This window comes from Dromiciops gliroides, chromosome 1 (genome assembly GCF_019393635.1).
Source record: "Dromiciops gliroides isolate mDroGli1 chromosome 1, mDroGli1.pri, whole genome shotgun sequence".
NCBI lineage: Eukaryota > Metazoa > Chordata > Mammalia > Microbiotheria > Microbiotheriidae > Dromiciops > Dromiciops gliroides.
The window spans coordinates 450,255,021-450,272,377 of record NC_057861.1 but is presented as its reverse complement, the minus strand read 5'-3'; the positions used below and the strand labels follow the sequence as shown (position 1 = coordinate 450,272,377).

At 35.2% G+C, this 17,357-nt stretch overlaps 1 protein-coding gene across 2 annotated transcripts in view; it reads left to right on the top strand.

The window, feature by feature from the left end:
- The window catches only part of MEF2C (myocyte enhancer factor 2C), a 219,029-nt gene continuing 201,672 nt past the window's right edge, over positions 1 to 17,357 (top strand). For both annotated transcript variants that reach the window (XM_043962357.1, XM_043962343.1), the window contains exon 1: positions 1 to 167. The gene's annotated coding sequence lies outside the window, so the exon portion shown is untranslated. The remainder of the gene's footprint in view (positions 168 to 17,357) is intronic.

Below are 17,357 nucleotides of genomic sequence, written 5' to 3'. Positions count from 1 at the left end.
TAGAAAAGGAGACCGGAGCAAACACAACCCAAACTGGGGGGTTTCTCTTCAAAGCCAGCTGGTCTGGCTTTATTCTGCAGGAATTTTTTTACCTGTCAGAGTTTTGTCAACAAAACCCTCAGCAGGTGCTGACGGGTACGACTTCCTGGAGAAGCATAAAGGCACTGGTGAGTTTTTATAAACAAAATTTATTTTTTAAGATCTTCAAAAGTTGATTTTTATATCTAGAAAGACCTATTTCCTGGGTATCCATCTTAATGGAGATGGTGAAATTGCAGGAGATGAGTACTACTCTACTACATAATCAACTTGCATCCTGTTTCAAGTAGACCTAGTCTATAATTTTTACTTATGTAAAAACTTTTGAAAAGTTTTATTTTGAAAAGCAAATAGGTAATTATTGAATTTGTAGTCTTCTACCCTTCAATATTTGAAGACTGGAGAGTCAACCAAATAGTTACATTAGGTGGTTTAGACAAACAGATTTTCATTTTATCATTTTGTCTAATTCTGAGCAATTTTTAATGGAAAGTCATGTTTCAGTTAATGTGAACTTAAATATATATGCACATTTATTTAGTTAGTTATTTTAAACTATCCTATGTTTTGATACTGTTTGTGTGTGTGTGTGCATGTGTGTATATGATTAAAAACACTATCTGGCAGTGGACCTGTTTAACTTTTTTTCTTTTTTTAGCATTTTGAAAACATCTTCTGAGAATATAACAACTAAAAGGAAAATATGCCCTTGACCAGTTATTTTAAATGACTTAAGAGTAGGAAAAGTAAATTTATTTTCAGTAAAAGATATTACTAGAATATCTTTTCACATCCTTAATTGTCAAAGAAGTTTATATAGTTTGTATTTTAATTTCTTGAATTCAAAAGTTTAGAAAAATATTTTCAGAAAATTTTAATTAATGAAAAGCAACATGAAAAATTAAACCACATCAGGACATTTTTGAAAAGGAATTCTTTAAACAATACTATTTAAGAACTTGTTCTTTCAACTATGCTTCACAACATTTCTTACAAATTGTTGAATTAAAGTAAATTGAAAACATTTATTTAAATAAAAAAATGAATGGTTTGAAGCAGAGATTTTATATTGTAAAGCTATAAAATCATTCCAGTGACCAAATCTCATGTTTTCCAGCAACATATCCTAATGTATCTAGAAGATTAAGAAGACTATATATTGACCAACAATTACTAAATTACTAAAAATTACTATGCAAACAATCAATTCTTTAGATTATGGGGGCTGTTTAGTACCTAAAAATGGAGCTTTCCCTTTCAATATAAATTACTCCCTCTGCTGACGTTGCTGTTTTAATTTGATATTTTGGATATTTGATTATTTGGGTTACTACAGTTTTTCTGAATGGTTTGAAGTACAAACTAATTAACTGAAACTTGCTTTGGGGGGGCATAATAGGAAGGGAAAAAAACTATAGTTATAGAAACTTGACATTTCTTGTCAAACTGTTCCCCAAAGGTCATCTTCTTCTAGGCTGGCTTAATAATTATTTTTTGGCTTAATCGTTATTTAAAATAATGTTATTTGCTTTTATTGGGGTTTTCTTTTAGTCAAAAATTATTGAATAACTGTAGAAATTACTTATGCTCAATGAAAAAAAAAACCTGACATTTTCATGTAAAAGATGTATTATCTGCATTTATATACTTTTAGTAATGAATGATTATATATTTAAATAACTCCAAACCTGAATATAGTATGTATTTGGAAAATAGTAAAAACCATTTATGTATTTCAGATAACATCTACATATTTGTCCAAGAAAGAAATACAATGTATCTAAGAGCCATTATTTTGGTGTGCTATTATCTCCAAAATATTTAATTATGTTCTTGCTAGAATCTGGGTTACAACAATTAAAAGGAATGGCTTACACGAATTTAATATATTGTAAAAAGGTAAGCCTGTATGTCAATGCACATGAAAATTATTTTTAAATTGCTTTTAAATACTATACTAATAAATGATAGGGCTATTCAATTTGCCAGATGATGATTACATAATAAAAATTTCAGAACAGATCACTTTCAGATAAAAACTAACTTTATAATCATCTCTTGATTTTATCAGTATTACTATTCATTATGATTATCAATTTTCTCTATTATCAAAAATAAAATGATAAATACTAAAAAGAAGTCTGAACTATCCCCACCTACTTTTCAATTCTTTGTCACAGTAGGTATGCTTTACTGTTAAAATACTTAAAGTATTTAAACATTATAAACACCTTCCATTTTTTCATATGCTTACAAAACTACTGCTTTCAGTATTTCCTTTTCAATTATGAGAAATCTTAACTACTAGTTCTACTCACAGCCATGGTTTTTTCTTTTGCATCAGAAAAACTTCTAGATTCCCAATCACAAATACACGTAAATGTCTTTTAGCTGCAACTTGGATGGAAATAATAATAAAAGCAACAAATAATAGCATGACAAATAATGCCCTCTAGAAATAATTTTAAAACCTAAGAATCTTAATGCTAGAATTTATTTGCAATGTATACTATTTTTTGATAAAGGCTATTTATACTAGAAAAAAATGAACTTATTTATATAGTATTTTAAAACTATGTAATGCAAAAAGACTTTTAAAAAAATTCTTTTTAATTCTCAAAAATATGGTTCTTAAGCCCTCATCTCATTCAGCATATACACATATATGAACTGACTTCTTTATTGGAAAACTTCCCCAGAAAGTAATCCAACAAAATGTACCATGTAAAACTGCTTAGTTGTAGCAAAGTGAAGGTACCAGGCAAAAAAAATGCTCATTGTTTTGAGGAGAGCAAAATATTTTGGTCTTTCACATGCAATTTACATTGACAGTCCGTCTGATTGACAGGTATCAGCTGTCAGTGGGCAATATGTAAATGAGTGTAGTTAAAAATTACATGTTACTCAGCAGTCTTGACCAAACCTTAATCCAGTGGGATTTTAAATAGATTATATATGGAAAGGGGTAAAGTTTTTTACTTCCTACCTGTCCCATTCTCTCTTATTTTTCCTAATCTAATTTCTTTTCCTCTTCCTATTTCACATATTTAGCTCACATGCTTTGTAATTTATGATGTACTTTACTCTTGTTTTCTAATTCTATTTTCATAATTACCCTATGAGACAAATATCATCATTCAATTTTCCACAGACTACCCCCCAAATTCCATAGTTTAGAGATTCAAGGGACCTTAGGGGTCATGAGGAGATGGAGGCTCAAATACTTTAATGCTTTGAATACTTGTGCCCAAGGTCACATAGCTGGTAAGTGGCAGACCTTAGAATTGATTTCAAGTACTTTAACTCTGAATTGAAAATACTTTCTTTTTTATTGCAACCATTACTCACATAGAGCCTTTGAGAATGTATTCCATGTCCTGTGTCAACCAATTCTCTTCTACAGTATGTCAAACGTAGACATCAGTAAAGCTCAACTCAAGTGAAGCCAAAGTCAAGATTATAATCTCTGATCAAACCAATTGATAGGGAACTTTAGTTATCCCCTCTCCGCCAGCCAAATGCATTCTAATGTGGGTCTAGAGTGCAAAGACAATGAGGTGTTTTTTTTTTCCTTTATTCTCTATTTAGTTTGCCTTATATATCTTAATTTACATGAAAAGCAATTGATTTTCATGGAAGTTCAGTAAGTCTTCCTGTGCTTCTTGGAACCTACAGAGGGAGCTAAAGGGGAAATAGTATGCCACCATTGGGCCACATCAATGTGCTCCTGTCAGCTTTGGCAAGCCCCCTTCTTGCAGCTGTAAATACATTAACACTTAGATAATCCAAGTGACAGATTATCCTACAGATCAATATTTAAACAGTAAAATCAGTGGATAATACAAATTACTTTCCATCTATTACTGACCCAATAGCCATGCTCTTCCAGCTTCTGGTGTGACCATCAGAATACTAGCCTTGGAGAAAGAAAATGGAGTTCAAGTCCCAGCTATGGACTTTACTAGCTCTATGACTATGCTCAAATACCAACCTCTCTGAATCTCAATCCTTTTATGTGTGAAATAAAGACAGTAAAACCTGTCCTACATACCTTATAGGATTGTTCTTGGGAAGGTATAAAATGCTTTATAAATGTGAGCCACTCTTTAATGATTCTAGTAGCTGTCTGCAGAACATATTCACAAGTCTCCTTGTATTTGACATAGGATACACACCCTATTGGGAAATAAGGGGGTTGGCCCTTACCAAAACAAACTGAAAGAAAATCCAAACTTCAAAGAAAATACAAGGAGATATAGCAGACAGAAAGAGAGTTGGAAGGTAACAGTAAATAGCATTTACCAAGGTACTGACATGGATGAAGTTACAGCTAGGGAGTATGAACTAGCAAGGCAAAGAATTTCACAATTCATAAAAATAGATTTTTAACTTTAGCTCTAGCCATGAAGAGAGAGATAACAGTGTGATGGACAGAGGGTCAGCCTTGGAGTCTGGAAGAATTGGGCTCAAGCCCTGCTTCTGACCTAGAATAACACTGTGACCATGTGCAAGTCAGTTAACCTCTAACTGATCCATACTACTCCATAAGCATAAAAGTCTAAGCTATACATTTAAGAAAGGAGATAGGAAGACATAAAGATTAGAATGCTAAACTTGGAGTTGGGAATATCTGGATTCAAATCCAACTTTGACACTGTATATGACAATAGGCAAGTCAGACCTCTGAGGTAGTTTATTCATTTGGACAATGGTCCCTTCCAAGTCTACATGTGTGCTTATGTTAAGTATTAGACAAATTACTGATCATCAGAGCTTAGCACAGGATCTGGAATATAGTAGATGCTTAATAAATGTTTACCGATTGATTGAATTTCAACACTAGGATTTCCACACATTGATGAAATCACCCACCATGCCATCACCAATAGTTATGAAAACTCCAGAATGAGGAATTAATGGTAATAATGACTTAAATCCTATCCCTAAAGAGCAAGGCTTAGTTGTAGCAAATTATTGAAGGAAATAGAATATATAGGTCTAACCTGACCCCAAAACTATACTACTGTATATAACTTCAAATAATTAAGAGTTGAACATGGAGGGGCTGGGGAGATCTTGTGATCACATAGTATTTTTAGCTTTAAAAATTTAGGGGGCAATTCTGGAATGTTTAAAAATATATATTTCCCATTTCCCATGCCATAAGCCAACTTGAAAATGTTTGCCCAGACCACAAAACTGCCATTTATTGAATAGCAGTTAAAGTCAGAACTTCCTCAGTTCTAAGCTTTAACAGTGTCTGGCATTACATAAAGGACGTCAAGTTCATTTTGGCTAGTGGGTACCAGCATGAGAAAAGCTGGATACCCAGGAATATTTATCCCCATGGTAGCTGTTATAGTGAGGTGGAGAGGCCAATTGTCCATTGACTGCTTTGAGGATGATGGTAATTACTGGAGTCCTAAGCAGGATTGCTAATCAATAAAAGGCTTGTTACCACAGAAACCACAGTACTTTAGTGACCAACTATAGTAAAGGATGACTTCAGTGTCGAGATGTTCAAGGCTGAGGAAACTAGCATTGTGTTCTATACTACTGTTGGTAGTGATCCATATGAGTACGTAAAATGGGACTACGATTACATGTATCATTTTACTCACTTCTATTATCATAAGTGTTCCTTGTTATATCAGCAATGTTTTTCTCAATATTATTATTCTTTCCAAACTAAAAAAATCCCTGCATAATATTTCCTTACCTACAAAGATGGCTAATGGCTATATCTGATTCTAAGCATCGTGCATCATCTCCTAAATTCAGAGACTATAGCCGCCACAAGGCAGTGGAAAATCAATTTCTCTAGTCCTTGAAGTTGTCAACAAATTCTTAAAATGACTACCTTGTGGTCAGCTTTTAATATATGAAGCACCCAATTTTCCATGAAAATATATAATTGAGAAGAGCTGGTGAAACTGATCTAATAAATAATCCATCCACGTGCATTTACTGTGTACCTCTTACATTTGAATATCATTATAGCAGTTGAAGAGAAAGTAAGTAAAGGATGAGAAATAGCATCCATATGTCCAAGAGACTTCAAATGTCATTTAACAGAGGAAAGGCAGGTCAGAAAAGAAAATTTTGTCAAGTGAAATGGGCCATAACATAGAACTCAGAACACAGGAACTTCTAGTCCTGGCACTCAAAAACTATGCAATATTGAGCAAATCATATGATATTACCAAGGCTTAAATTTCCTCATCTATAGAGTAGAAACAATATCTTTACTATTGCCCTCATAGGGTTGTAAAGATAGGATAACATGGGGCAGCTAGGTGGCACAGTGGATAGAGCAACGGCCCTGGAGTCAGGAGTACCTGAGTTCAAATCTGGCCTCAGACACTTAACATTTACTAGCTGTGTGACCCTGGGCAAGTCACTTAACTCCAATTGCCTCACTTAAAAAAAAAAAAAGATAGGATGAGATAATATAAAACTATTGTAAACTAGGAAACATTGTAGAAATGTAAGATACCATTAGTTGAAAAGCAATTAGACTCTGAATTTATGATGTCTGACTATAAAGTGATTATCCTTAAAAAGCATATCAGAACTTATTTTTCAATTCAATAAGCATTTATAAAGCAGTCACTATTTGTAAGGTATCATTCTAGATGGAGGAAATAACAAGATAAAAATCTGAATCATACAAATTAGTGCTAACCTTTAAACTCTAGAAAGCTATTGTTCTGGTAATATTATCTTTTCTCAGAACATGTTGGAGTTCCCTTTGAAACTATTTTCAATTTTTGTGAGAAAATGTTTCATAATTTATAGGTATGTCTCTTTTTAATTAAAATTTGGGTTTCTTGGTTTCATCAATCAATTAATCAATCAGTGAATATTTATTAAGTATCTACTATGTGTCAGACACTGTGCTAAGCACTGGGGATGCAAAGAGGAGCAAAAGATAATCCTTGCCTTCAAGGAGTTTAGAATCTAAAAGGGGAAACAAAATGCAAACAAAAATATACAAATAAGCTATATGCAGGATAAATAGGGAATAATTAACAGAAGGAAGAAGACACTAGAATTAAAAGAGGTGGGGCGGCTAGGTGGCACAGTGGATAGAGCACCAGCCCTGGAGTCAGTAGTACCTGAGTTCAAATCCGGCCTCAGACACTTAACACTTACTAGCTATGTGACCCTGGGCAAGTCACTTAACCCCAACTGCCTCACTAAAAAAAAAAAAAAAAAAGAATTAAAAGAGGTTGGGGAAAGTCTTGCTTAAAGGAAGCCAGGTGAGCCAGAAAGCAGAGTTGAGGAGGGAGAGCATTATAGACATGGGAGAAAATCAGGGATAATACCTGGAATAGGGTGTCATGGAGTTGTCTTGTTTGTGCAACAGGCAGGAGGCCAGAGTGATTGGATCAAAGAGTACATGCTGGGGGGTGAGATGTAAGGAGACTGCAAAGATAGGAGGGGGGCTGGGTTATGAAGGGTTTAGAATACTAAAACCAACATCTTGTATTTGTCCATGGGGGCAATAGAGAATCACTGGAGTTTATTGGGGGTGAGGGGGATTGTCAGACCTGGGATTTAGGAAAATCATTTTAGTGGATAAATGGAAAATTGATTGGAGTGGGGAAGGACTTGAGGCAGGCAGACTCACCAGCAGGCTATTACAATAATCCACATGTGAAGGAATAAGTTTTGTCATGGCAGTGTCAGAGGAAAGAAGGGGGTATATTTGAGAGATTTTGAAAAGGTGAAATGAATAGGTCTTGGTGCTAGATTGGATATGGGGAATAAAATACAGTGAGGAGTCACAACTGACTTCTAGGTTTTGAGCCTGAAGGACTGGGAGAATGCTGTTGCCCTCTCCAGTAATAAACAAGGTAGGATGGGGTGGGGGTGCAGTTAGGGGGAAAGATAATGAGTTTTGTTTCAACTACTTCCCAAAATAAAATTGATTCTCAAATGAAGAAAATTTTCCACCAGTGAGGTTTTTTCATAGCAATTTGTCCTAAATGTGTTCTAAAGCAGAGCTCCAGAAATATTTGGGACAGTACATAGAAATATCATTAAACTCATTGAATCCTGTTCTATGTTGGAAGGAATTTTACAGGCCAACAAGAGTCAAAACCTTCATCTGAATGCAAGAAGTCCTTACAAATGTAAAGGAGACAAGTCATTTGAACACACAGCATGATGTGCTAGATGTTGTAGTTAGGTGGTACAGTGAATAAGCACTGGCCCTGAATTTGGGAGGAGCTGAGTTCAAATGTGACCCCAGACACTTACTAGTTGTGTGACCCTAGGCTATTTACTTAATCCCAATTGCCTTAAAAAAACATCTTGGGGGCATCTCCAGTCCTGATAATATATCTTGCCACTGGAACCAGATGGCTCTAGAGAAGAAAATGAGGCTGTTGATTTTGCACAGCCCTTCCTCAATTAAATTCAGTTCATTGCAAGTCATGACATCTGTCCTAGTCCTCTTAAAGAATGAAAGACAAACAAAAACAACAATGGTGTGCTATACAGAGCCTTGATTTTAGAATAAGAATGAGTTCAAGTCCTATCTCTACTATTTACTGGCTAAGTGACCCAAGACAAATTATTTAACTTTCCTTTGCCTGAGGTTCCAAATTTATAAAGTAGGGATACACACACACACATATATAGTAGGTGTTCCCTATATATTATACACACATGTATGTATGTGTATATGTGTTTGTGTGTGTGTGTGTGTGTGTATAATATATATAATAGGTGTTCCCCTCTCACACATTGGACCCCCAGAAGGCTACCCCAAATTAAAATAGGTCAATATCCACTCAAAACTGTAGCTGACAAACCATATTTACTTTTATTAGATAGCAAGAGAATACAATTAGTTCAAAACGAAACCATTTATAATAGGATAGTAATAAAAAATAGCAATAGAATAGTTTTCCCATATACCCCAGGCTTCTGGTGCTACAAAGCCACTGATGTCTTCTGTTGATGTAACTGAGTTACTTACTCTTACTCTTGGCTGGTTGCAGCACTTCATGGGTCTAGTATTTGCTGCTTGTCTTGTGGCTTTCTACTTGTGAGACCTACAATGAGTCAGTTAATCTCCGTGGTCCCCCATTTCCTCAATTACAAAATGAAGGGGTTAAAGCAAATGGAAGGGTCTCTTCCAGAACAACATCTTTGATTCTATCATACAAATGTTTTTATTATCCATCTTCATTATTCAGTTCTGGGTATCTCCATTGAGTATACATGGTAACTGAGCTTCTCTCTCCTACTAAATATTGGGTGCCATTTATTTAGGACCACCTACTGGCCATCTCAGCTCCCAATTGCTAAGGTACAGTGATCGAAAAAATTATGAACCTCTAATCATATACAAAGGCTATGAGCCACCACATCCAGCTAAGCAAGGCGCCAGGAGATTGTTCTTATGCTAAGATCATATCATTTTCTTTTAACTATTCCTATCCTAAGACACCAAAATCAATGTCCTTTGTCCCTGATGTATACCTAATTTAGGATTAAAAAGTCCCAAGACTCTCTGGTTTGACATGTAAAAGAATGTAAATCAGAAGAAAAGCTAAGTGAACTCAAGATCTTCACCTACCTGGCCTGAATGCCTGACTTTAGTATCTATATGTGGTACACAACAAGTCTCTCAAGCTTTGTTACCCTACATTTATACTACCTACCTCACAGTATTGTAAGAAAAATATTACATGTAAAACTTTAAGCAGTGTATAAAGGACTAGATGTTATTTAGATATATACATTGTTATGTTTAAAAATCCATCACATTACTTTATACCCATTCCTCATATAATTGAGTTCTAAATTTTGTGGGCCAGAAGCCATTAGAACAATTAGGAAGCGGGGGCAGCTAGGTGCTGCAGTGGATAAAGCACCAGCCCTGGATTCAGGAGGACCTGAGTTCAAATCCGGCCTCAGACAAGTAAGACTTACTAGCTGTGTGACCCTGGGCAAATCACTTAACCCCAATTGCCTCACCAAAAAAAAAAAAAAAGAACAATTAGGAAGCACAGTAACATGAACATTAAACAGGAATCACACTTATCTTTGATCCAAGAGCCATGCCAATCTGTTTCATCTCAGTTTTGAGATGCTTAAGGTTCTTCCACAACTTTATTCTGCTCTTAAAACAGTTCTTTCTCCTGCTCCAAAGTAATAAGAAAAGCAGAGGACATGATGAATGTAGTAGTAAAAGGACATCAATAGAGAACATTGACCAGTTTTGCTTCCAGAAATGGAAATAAGGCCTGAACTGGATATTATCAATAGTAATAACTGGAATGAAAAAGGAGCCCTAGTTTTGTGATAAACTCTTTATAACACACATGGACATTACATATTATTTGTTTTTAGATATCCTTGGCAGAGTAGTCCTTGGGTAAAACTTACAGGTTAATTATTATTCATGTGGATTTTAAAATTATGAATTATAGGAAGCTGCCAATTTTTCCAGCTCAAAGAACAGACAAGTGTGAATGAATATTTAGAGCCCTACATACCTCTTCATCTGATTATTTCATCATGAGATCATGAATCTAGAGCTGGAAGGCACTCCCACCAAGAAGTCTCCTCATGTCTGGTAAACTACTGTGACAGCTATTTAAGTTGCTAGAGGATGTTGACAATGTGTAAAAGGTTGGCTAAGATTGAAAGTTAGGCCTGGTGATTCCTTAGATCTTCATCTTACAAATGAGGAAAGTGTGTATTACTGAAGGGGAATGATGTCCAGGGCTACAAAACCAGTGAGTGGCAGAGTGGGGATTGAACCCAGTTCTTCTGACTAACACTCTTCCACTACAACAGAATGCCATTCACATCCAAGGTTTTGTCCCCTTGGAAGCTACACAAGGCCAATCTTTGTGAAAAGTACTTAGTTATGATGTTTAGGGAGGACCAAAATGCATCACCACTATTGGCCAAACAATTCCAAGCACATTGCTAGACTGGGGAGGAGTTTCCTTTTGCCTGCTTCCCATCTTGTTTCATCTTTGTCTACAAATAATGGAAACATTATCAATAATAATAACCAGAATGAAAAAGGAAATTTTGAGTCATATTGTATTAAAATGCAATCTATCCTTGGAAGTTCAGCACATTTGGAAGGGATATCAATTATTTCAAGTAATTCAGAAACCATTTAGGGAACTGGAGCAATAAAATATTAGAAACATTCCAGTATCCTGAAATTTTTAAAAAATGAGCCTCACCACCACCACCACCCCAAATTGGAAAATGTAGCTCAATAATTCAGTACACAGTAACAGTCACTGTGCTGCAAATGGAAGTCAAGGAAGTTGCAATCTACAGGCAACAAGAAAGTTACAACTTAATGAGTCATCTTTTCCCCAACCTCACTGAAAATGTTCTTTATAATTTATTACATTCCACTATATCTTTGTAAAATTAAAGGGAGTCAGGAAGATTGGAAGAAGGGGGTGGTTTTAATAATGAAAAATGAAGGGGTCAAAAGGAAAAATGAGATTGGGTGTATTTCTCCATAGTTTTCTCAGACAAAAGACAAAATTATACATTTACAACTACTTTTGTTCACAATTCTATCCAAAGGGATACATTTATTACACAAAATAACCATACCTAGACATTTCTGATGTCATATTTGCTTGTCTCCTGAAACATATAATGGGCTTAATTCTTCCATTTATACAAAGTATTAGATCTGCAATACCCTGGAAATGATCCCAACTTCCATAATTCTCACCCTCAAATGAGAGATGGCCTATGTTGGCACTCAATAGCTCTTATTTTTCCCCATGGAGACATCCATGAACATAACTGTTGGAAGTAGAAACATGGTTTCTACTTGTCTCAAGCTTTACTGGCACACTAATCAAATATAATGCAATTCCATTTAATTCAATGAATACTCATCAAGTTCTGCTATGTGTAAGGAACTAAGGAAGGGGGGGGGGAAGGATGAAAAATGGCCAAGCCTCTGCCCTCAGGGAGATTACATCTGACATATGACCCTATGACTCAAATATAAAGAGGGAAGGGAAAAACCTCTACTCCATCAGTAGAGGTTTCTGGGGAAAAGAAAAGAGAATGCCATTGATAATTTTCCTTACTATCTTTAACCCCTGAAGTCTGCCTTCTACCTTCACTACCACTCTACTGAAACTGGTTTCGTGAACATAAGCCACAATCTCCAACAAATCTAGAACTCTTTTCTTAGTCTTCAATATATTCTCTTTTTTTTTTTTGCCCCTATCAAATCTCCTTGAAATTCTCTCCTTCTCTGGGGTTCCACAATAATCTATTCTCTTGGTTTGTCACCTTCCTTGCTAACCATTCATTCTTTGTACTCCCTCCTCCTTTTCCGGCTGTGGCTTAAGATTAGACAATCATAAAAACTCAATCTTTTTTCTCTCTGGATAAAGATATTTAATGCTGTGACCACAACTATCACCTTATGAAATTGAGTCTCAGCCCCTTTCCTTAGATCATACATTCCTACCTACAATACCTACTAGAACTCTCTGCCTAGATGAGCTGTGTACCCTTAAAATTTTAAATGTCCAAAGCTTTTCCTCAAAATCACTTCTTCCTCTTAACTTCCTTATTTCTGTTAACAGCACCATCATTTCCAGAATAACTCAAGCAATAAACTGCAGCCATCTTGATACATCCCTCTCCCTTATCTCCATACTCATCTCATCACCACATTCTGGCAGTTCAGTTTCCATAATGATTCTCTCCATTGTCCAATCATATCCCACTGCCACTACCCTAGATCTAATCCTCATTGCTTCTCTCCTACATTCATGCAATAGTCTCCCAATTTAAATATCTTCCTCTGTTTGTTCACTTACAATACATCCTAATACCCTATATACACCCTCCAGAATAATTTTCCTGCAGCAAATTCTTCACACACACACACACACACACACACACACACACACACACACACTTGCACATCAAAAAATCTCAATCACTGCCTCTCTATTGCCTACAAAAAAGTATAAATGGCAATTACAGTCTAGTTCCAACATGTCTTTATATCTTCATTTCTTCCCTTCATGCACCCTATGATCCAGTATGCTTGTCATTCCCTGAACATACCTAATTCTGTGCTTTTGTTTATACTGTTTCTAATACTGGGAATGCCTTTCCTTTATTTTCTGTCTGTCAAAATTCAATCCATCCTTCCAGGCTATTTCCCCATTTCCTACACAAACCTTTCCTCATCCTGTCAGCCAGAAGTAATTTCTTCCTTCTGTATGCTCCCATTGTCCTTTACTTGACCTCTTTTGCAGCATTCCTATGACAAAATTGGGAGTTTACTATGGCAATTTGTTTACTTCTGATATTTACCTTTTTTAGACTGTAAGTTCCATGAGGAAAGTCATTGTCTTATTCTTCTCTGGATCTCCTATAGAATCTAGCATGGGATCTTATACATAGTAGATGCTTTAAAATCTTTGAAATGGAATTAGAAAATTTAAAAATCATCCTTATACTGTTTGTATTATTGGAGTTACTTTTTGGGATTAGGGTATAATCTCCATTAAGTCCCTTTATAAAGGATCTTTATGGAGAAGAATTAAGCATCACTATAATTCCATTATTTTCCTTGCCACATTATCACTTATATACATAATTGCATTATAGAAATTTCAAAATAAGTTTAAGTAGATACTAGAAAATAATATAAGGAAGCTGTACATATATCTTATGTTTCAAAAAAATACATTTATACATTCCCAAAACTCATGCAGTGCTTTGTAAATCCATAAAACTCCTTATAAACATGAGGATGTCATAGTTGTTGTTTATCACATTAGTCATCTGCAATCCAAAAAATTAGGACCCTAAAGAATAAAGATAAAAAAGATTCCAAAGAATAAAGGGTTGTTTTTTTTTTTCAAAACTGGAGTCTAAAAAATATGGAGCATAGGAAGGGCAGAATCTTGTGGGGCACCATGTTGTAGGATTATGGAGCATTTTATGTGCAGTATCTTATTTGATCCTCACAACAATCCTATGACGTAGTTGCTATTATTATGTTAAATATGAGAAAAATGAAACTCAAAGAGGGAAAGTGACTTTCCTTGGTCACACAGCTAGTAAGTATGAAGGTGAGGTGTAAACACAGTTCTAGCTGTAGATCCACACTACCACAGTGTTTGTATTATTTCAGAAGCAAAGGTGGTGTGCTAAACCAGGGATGGAAAGGGGGAAATCAACAAACATCACCAATTGAAAAGTTACATAAGGCCAAAATGTTATAAATAGAAGGTGCATTACTGAGCAACCAAAACTGGAACTACAAAAGTTTAAAAATCAGGCTTTATAGAAATTGGAGGATATAATAGGACCAGGATGGGTGGAGCTACTAAGATAATAATATAGCTCAGTTAGCTTGGTAAGACCAACTTTATGGACAGATACCTGTAAATCACAATGTTTATACTTCTTGTTGCCTTCTTTAGCTTTACTGAGAGACTACTTCATTACACTTTCCAAGGACAGTAGTGTTTTTCAAGGATATTTAAAAAATAATCAGTAAGTCAATAAGTCAAGTAAATAAACATTTATTAGTACCTACTAATTTTCAGCCATGTGCTAAGGGCTAAAGATACAAAGAAAAGCAAAAGACAGTTCTTGTTTTCAAGAAGTTCACAATCTAATGGGCGAGACAACATGCAAACAATTGTGTCAAAACAAGATACATACAGGAACAATTGGAGATGATAGTAGAGGGAAGTATTAGCTAACATCAAGAGACTTTGAGGAAAGGCTTGTTTTAGAAGATGGCATTTTAAGTGAGACTTGAAGGACAGTGAAGAGAATATGAGAAAGATACATATAGGAAAGTGTTACAGAGAATCATGGGAGCATACATTGAGAGCTGGAAGGGCTTTACTTAATGAATTAAAAAATCAATAGAAAATCAGGTTTGGAGACTCACTTCCAAAAACTACAATGTACACTTCACATAAATCAGTTGTATGTGAATAAAATAAATTAGTTGCATGTGAATAAAAAATATCTAATAGATATGCATATAAGTATTTACTTACCTTACAAGTAATCAAAAATACAGAAAAATATCAAATGTTTCTTTGCAGGATTTTCCCTTAAAAATAATTTAATATCATTCTGTTTAACAATATTATTAGAAGTTCTGAATAAGTGAATAAAGCATTGGCCCTGGATTCAGGAGGACCTGAATTCAAATCTGGCCTCAGACACTTGACACTTACTAGCTGTGTGACCCTGGGCAAGTCACTTAACCCTCATTGCCCAGCAACAGCAAAATAAAACAAAGAAATTCTGAATAAAATAATTATGAAATCCCGAGAAATTTTGAAAATTTCTCCATCATCTAATTGTATGTTGATGAAATAGCTTATAAAAATTACCTGTAGATAAAAGGGGGGAAGGTCTTTGTCCTAGATTCTTTAAAAAGATTTAGGGTAAATGCCATGTGTAAATTCTTTTACTAGACTCTCTGAGTCAGTGTGTTTCCCATGATATTTATTTATAACAACCATGAAATCAATGGGAATTGTCCCCAAATAGGTTTTATTAAAATCAATAACATAATATGGCTACTGCTACCATTATTTTTTTTTTGAGAGTTGGTGAATATCCTGCCCCTCACAGCTGTGGATGTTGTTGATCATGAGCCCAACAGGGAACTTCTCCTGGGTTGCAGCAGTCACAGAATGCCACATTAGGCATTCCACAGGCACTGGCTTCCCAGCATGCTTCTGCCCAGCCCAATTGCCATAGATGGCCATCAGGCATTTGGAATGACATCAGGAGACACTCTGAGCAGGTTCTGCCCTTAAAGAATTTAAGCTGGCAGGGGGCTGAAGATATCAGCGTCTTCCTGGCTGACAGCAACATTCCAAAGGTCAGCCAGGGAGAAGAAGGGTGAGGCTTAGGGTTTCCTGTGTCTCTTCAACAACAAAATAACTCTCAAGTGAAAAGAGGCACCCCTAGCAAATGACAATGAGGGCAGGGAATATCCTACAGGCATTTTGTCTCTTCCTGTATATGTGTGCCTGTGTGTGTGTGTGTGTGTGTGTGTGTGAAAGAGACAATGCAATCACTTCGAAAACAAACCTTCATCCCCACTTTCCTATGTCCCTAGTTCTTTCTGTTGTGGCAACCCCAATTCACAATATTGATAGATACAGCATGTAGGATAAGAAATTAAAAAACCAATAGTTCATTTGCAGGAGGATAATTCACAGTTGGTCACATACATGGGTTCTTCTGAAAAGCCAGTTTGTCCCAATATTGTCCATGAAAAATTGTGGACTTTCAGACTGTCTTTGGCAGCAAATGTGTGTATATGTGTGTCTATATGTATATGCACACATAGGTGTATATGTATAAACATTACAATAAACATTGTAAGGTTGTGAAAGAGAAGAAAAAAAACTCCTCTTCCATCCCACCTTCACCTCTACATATACAAAGTTATAAAGCTAAAAACAATTCATATATTTAGAAAATAGTAAAGATACTTATGAAAATGCTGATTAATTATATACCCTCCACCTACTTCATCAGAAACATAGGTGATGAAAAGAATTTCATATTTATAAAGACTTAGAATCTTCCTTTTCTCACAGACTATGGCTTGATTTACTATAAAGTTCACCTAATCACAAAATATAGACTCGAAACTTTTCATAAAATAAGAATATTAGTGTGTCTAGAAATTATGTAGTTTTTGCCTAAACAGTAGAGGGGTTCAAAAACAAAGGATAAGGATAATTACAATAGGTGAACAGTTTGCATTAATAAGACCAAGAAAAGGACAAAAATGCTACTCCCACATTAAAGATAATAATAATGATAAAAAATTCAAACAATCAGCATTAAGCAAAGCAAGGGAATATGGTGTTTGGTTTTAAATTAACTGATCAAAAAGCATTTAATAAATACCTACTATGCACTAGGCACTGTGCTAGATGCTGAGTATACAAATACAAAATAATTTTTTTAAATCTCTATCCTCAAGGATTTTATATTCTATTAAGGACAATAGATAGATAGATAGATAGATAGATAGATAGATAGATAGATAGATAGATAGATAGATAGATAGATAGATAGATAGATAGATAGATAGATAGATAGATGTGTGTGTCTATAGAACACCTCCAAAATAATCAAATACAAAGTGGTTTGAGTGGGAGGGCATTAGCCTTTGGGGGTATCAGGAAGGATAACAGAAGATAGTGCTTGAGCTCAGTCTTGAAGGAAAAGAGATTATATGAGGTAGAGTTTAGGAGGGAGTTGATTCTGGGAGTAGAGAGTAC